The 4,891-nt window shown below is 30.6% G+C and overlaps 1 pseudogene; it reads right to left on the bottom strand.

The window, feature by feature from the left end:
• Positions 1-539: 539 nt before the first annotated feature.
• LOC149531159 (pathogen-related protein-like) lies at positions 540-1,324 on the bottom strand (annotated as a pseudogene).
• Between the last annotated feature and the right edge of the window lie 3,567 nt (positions 1,325-4,891).

Below are 4,891 nucleotides of genomic sequence, written 5' to 3'. Positions count from 1 at the left end.
ATATCACAAACTACTGATATCCCTCAACAAACTACCTTCAACCCTCACTAAAATCTCATGACAAATATCTCATAAGGCTAAGAGATCAAAGATCTTACCAAATTCTACACAGTAGGGACTATTCTTAAAGTGCACAAACCAACATATAAATGGAAAAAAATAGTCAATCTAGATGTTTAACACTTTTAGCTTCAAAATCAACACTTGATATATGTGATTTAAATTGATAGACATACACCTTATTAATTTAAAACAAAAGTTTTATTCCAAATTATAATTTCACACATTAACATTGGGTTTAGGCTAGGAATTTTCTATTGAGGATATCAAAAATGGTCTTGTGATTTTAAATCAATTAATAAACACAAGTTGCATGAATACTGACCATTGACACATTTGATCATATTATTTCCATCCTACCAAAGGTAAAGATAATAGTAAAGAATAACCTCACAATAGTAACAAAAGTGAAGCAAATTTTGCATGTCAAAGGTGATATCTTAGAAAACCATGTATTTTACTCTTAAAATAGTAACACATTAAGAAAATACAGGGAGATTGTCTATCCTAGTCTTATACTACCCATAGTTGTGGTTAGACTTACCTCTAAGAAGTCCTCTACACAGTTTGGTAGGGTCATGATATATGTCCACCTTCTCCATCCTTAGTATCTCATTCACTTGTAATAATCACAATTTCATACATTAGTACTACCATAAAACTCATTTGAGAAATTTAACTGGTCCAACAAAAACCAAAATTTCTAAATATGTATGGAAATTAATTGGATGAGAAAAACATTAGCAATAGCTATTCCATTGAATTGGATTGTTTGTCTAGTGGGCGCATGACCTTTGAAGCTTCCCTCCATGACACCTCAATGCCCGAATTTGAACTATATCCCATGCTAAACTTGCTGGAAATGCAGTCTTAAATACCACATGAGAGTACTCAAACTCTTCATTGGATGTCTTGTTGTATTGAAACTCTTGTGGAAAAAAAGAATACAAAAAGGCATTATACCTTCTCACATCTAGTGTCTCCTCTCTGACTAGAGAAGGACTACATATGGAAAAAAAAACCCACCTAATATCAACTCACCATAATCATTACTAAACAACATAAATACTTTGAGCTATATATTACACTACTATTGCAAGACAAGATAAATTGTTGCTCACCATTTACACTCAACGAGAACTTGTGGGGATCAATTATATTGAAGTCCTAAAGTTTGGTTTTATGTAAAAAGATCCATATCCCACGTTCTCACCAAGTTCTATACAGTTTCTTTGAATGAAAAATCCAGGCAATGCACACACATATATTTAAAATATTGATAGACATATACATGAATATCTATAAACTAGAACTATTTGGTGAGTTTTAAAAAAATGCATTTGAATTTCTAATAGACATAAGAAGGATGATAGAAAAGGTTGTGGGGTTTGGTTGTATATATGTGAAGTGCATTTTCTTGAAAGTCTATAGAGAACTACTTCAAGAAATCCATTTTGTGTACATTCAACAATCATTGGGTTCATTTTGTACACATCACCTCATTGCCATATTAATAATGGATTAGAAATGTAAGTAAAATCATAAGATTCTTTGGGTTTTAACAAAAGAACTACCAAAAAATTAATATTCGATTGAGGTTGTGTGGAGAAAAAAAATTGCTTACCCTTTGGGTGTCAAGTCAAAAAGAAATGATAATTATGATTTGAGGCTTGCCCAACATGTTTTGAAGAAGTAAAAGAGAATATAAATAATTTTAAAATGTGAGATTCATTTTCTTCTATCATTCTTTGTAATTCTAATAACCCTCTTTCCATTTCACAATTCATCATTGAATTGCATATATTTGTCACACTACATCAAAAGAATGAATATTTGCAAAATAGGAAATGGACAAGAGCACATCACACACCTTCGTTTCTAATTTTTTTGAATGACAAGATATCACCTTTGGACCACAAAATAGACATGCAAATTTTCACTTTGTCGGAAGACCTAGAAAATCATCTATAATTTGAGTAAATCTATTAATTATAATAATTAAAAGTATGTACAAGTTGAAAATTATAACATACCATAGAAATGTGTTATCCCTAGGGCATCATTAATTGTCCATCCAAGCATTTTATGGAATTTAAATTTTCATTTTCTTATTGGTCTAGAGGTGTCATTCATTGTAACACTATTCCTTAACTCAAACAACTCATGAATAAGAGACTCAATAAATACATTTATATCTTTGACTTGGTTCTTACCTAGTTGAATGAACAAAATTATTGCTGTAATTATTTTAACCATTTTACTACAATATTTATTTTTGAATGTAGATAAATTTTAAATGAAAAACTACCTAGAACAATCATTTATAACAATATGCACTCCCTCTTTATTGACATCCATGGAGGCATATTATTATTTATATAATTAATAGGCTACACTGATTAAATAGATCTCATCTCTGCAAATAAATTAACACCATCCACAACTAATGAGAGCCTAAGATTACAAGATTCTTCTTTATGTGTGGTTTTTTTCATGTAATCCATAAATGTAGAATCACCCAAAGGTATTTTAAGAATGTCACCTTGACTTGTATTGCATGCATGGCAATCCATAACTTGTCTCAAGATTTCACACAGAAATAATTGTTGCAAACATGGATTAGTGTGAATATAATGAACAACCTTGTGAGGAACCTTTTTTTTATATAGTTGCTCTATTCAATATCTCTTGATCTGAAATTTAGGACATTCTTTTGAAAATTCATCTTGTTTATGATATATAATATGAGCACTGGGATATACATCTATCTTTTGATAATGTATTTTGATATATTTCATGATGGTATATGTTCTTAATACATGTGAGGTACAATATTTGATTTTGGTAAAAAAATACTTGTCTATCAATCTACAACAAACAAGCAAAATTGTTAATATTAGTAATATTAATGGTACAGGTTTCACCCTTTATTAACTATGGTAAAAAAAAAAGTCTATGAAAATAGATGTCATATATGACATACCTTAATACACATGAGATTTTTATGTTGGATAAACCATTCACAACCATTAGGTTAACTAACAAAAAAAGAGAGTTGTTTGGGAGCCTTTGTAAAGGTAATCGTAGAGTTTCTCGAGTAGAGGTAAATCATAAAAAATATCAAAGGCATATTGATCATCAGGCTCAACTATTCCAATAATAAATGAGTCATGGATCAATGTATTTGTACCATCATCTTCAGTTGTGTTTTCTACTACATAATCATCTTGTTCCATAGGATCATTATTTACATCTTTGATAGTCACTCCATATTCCTCCACTTGAAAACTACATTCTCTAGGTCATTGTAGTCCATATCATTTTCCCTAGTATGCTCCACCTATATAAAAATGATCAACATAAATAGACTATGATCATGAACTCATCATATTTTTTGGACCCTACCTTTTGTGTAGTTAGGTTTATGTTTAATTCATATTGGTGGAACTTTTCCTATGTACACATAAGGGTTGGACTCATCATATTTGAGTTAGATCCCTTTTGGTGGTTCCTAGTAACATATTTCATATTTCTTGGGAAAAATTTGGAGATTTTTTCTATGAGCATTAATCTGCAGGAGTGATCTTATGTGCTCTAAGATATGGATCACTGGATGGCATGTGGGCCTATGGATTAGGTTTCATAGTTTTCTTTTAATCTTATAAGCTAGTTATGATTGTAAACTAGGGGCCAGTTTGAAGTGTTATTTAGTCTCCCAGGCAAACTTGTGGCTTAAGTGTTTATTTAATGTGATTATTTATTTAATGTAACTTGATAGGCCAACCTATGGATTGGTTTAGTATAAGTGTAGGGTCTTGTGGTGTCTACAATCATTTAGTCAATTGGAGATGAATTTTGGAGTGGAGCATGGAGTAGCTAGGGGGTGGATTTCTCCATATGAGGATTGAGTTGTATTCTCCTTTGTATTGGTAGTAAGTGGGAAGGCCTTATAGTCAAGCATGTTGGATGCAAATCTTATGATTATATTATGAGAATACATGTTGTTTTGGATTTGAATACTTGTGTTATATTTCTTCTATGTTGTTATTTGTTGGGGTATAGGTCATCTCTTTTGGAGACACACCTGAAGGCTGCATACTGTTATTTTATCTTATGAGTTAGCTATGATTGTAAATTTTGGGCTTGTCTTAAGAGTTATTTAATCTACCAAGCCAACTTGTGGCTTGAGTATTTATTTAATGTATGTATTTATTTGATGTAACTTGTTAGGATAGCCTAAATCTTGGTTTAGTATAAGTAGAGTGTCTTGTGATGTCTAGAGTTATTCCATCAGTTGGGGATTAATCATGGAGTGGAGCATGGAGAAACTAGGAGCATCTCAAGGGATGGTAGCTAGGAGGTAGATCCTCACATATGAGGATTGAGTTGTATTCTTATTTTTAATCATTGTAACTTGGAAGTCCTTATAGCCAAGCATGTTGGATGTAAATATTATGATTCTATATTATATTTGTCATACGCTATACTATTACAATCGCTTGTGATTAAATAATGATTAAAATTTTTGATTTCAAAAAGTTACAAGTAAGCATTTATACTTGTTAATTTAACTTTTCATTTTACTATAGTATAAATGCAAATTTTTTATTTCTTTAATCATTAAAAAAAAATTAATGCAATTTGATTGGCTAATACATTTGAGTGTTATAGGAGCAAATTTCAGGAAACACAATACCATATTATGAGGCAATATTCTAGGATGCTCCTATATGTTAAAATATATGTAAACTTTAATTATTTTTTAGATTTGTTATCTCTCTTCTAGTTCTAATATCTATTCATCTTAATTTATATTTTTATGTTCAACTAT

This window comes from Cupressus sempervirens, chromosome 11 (assembly GCF_028749045.1).
Source record: "Cupressus sempervirens isolate cs-2001-9-10 chromosome 11, ASM2874904v1, whole genome shotgun sequence".
Classification (NCBI taxonomy): domain Eukaryota; kingdom Viridiplantae; phylum Streptophyta; class Pinopsida; order Cupressales; family Cupressaceae; genus Cupressus; species Cupressus sempervirens.
Note: the sequence above shows the minus strand (reverse complement) of the source record. Positions and strands in the feature narration are given on the sequence as shown.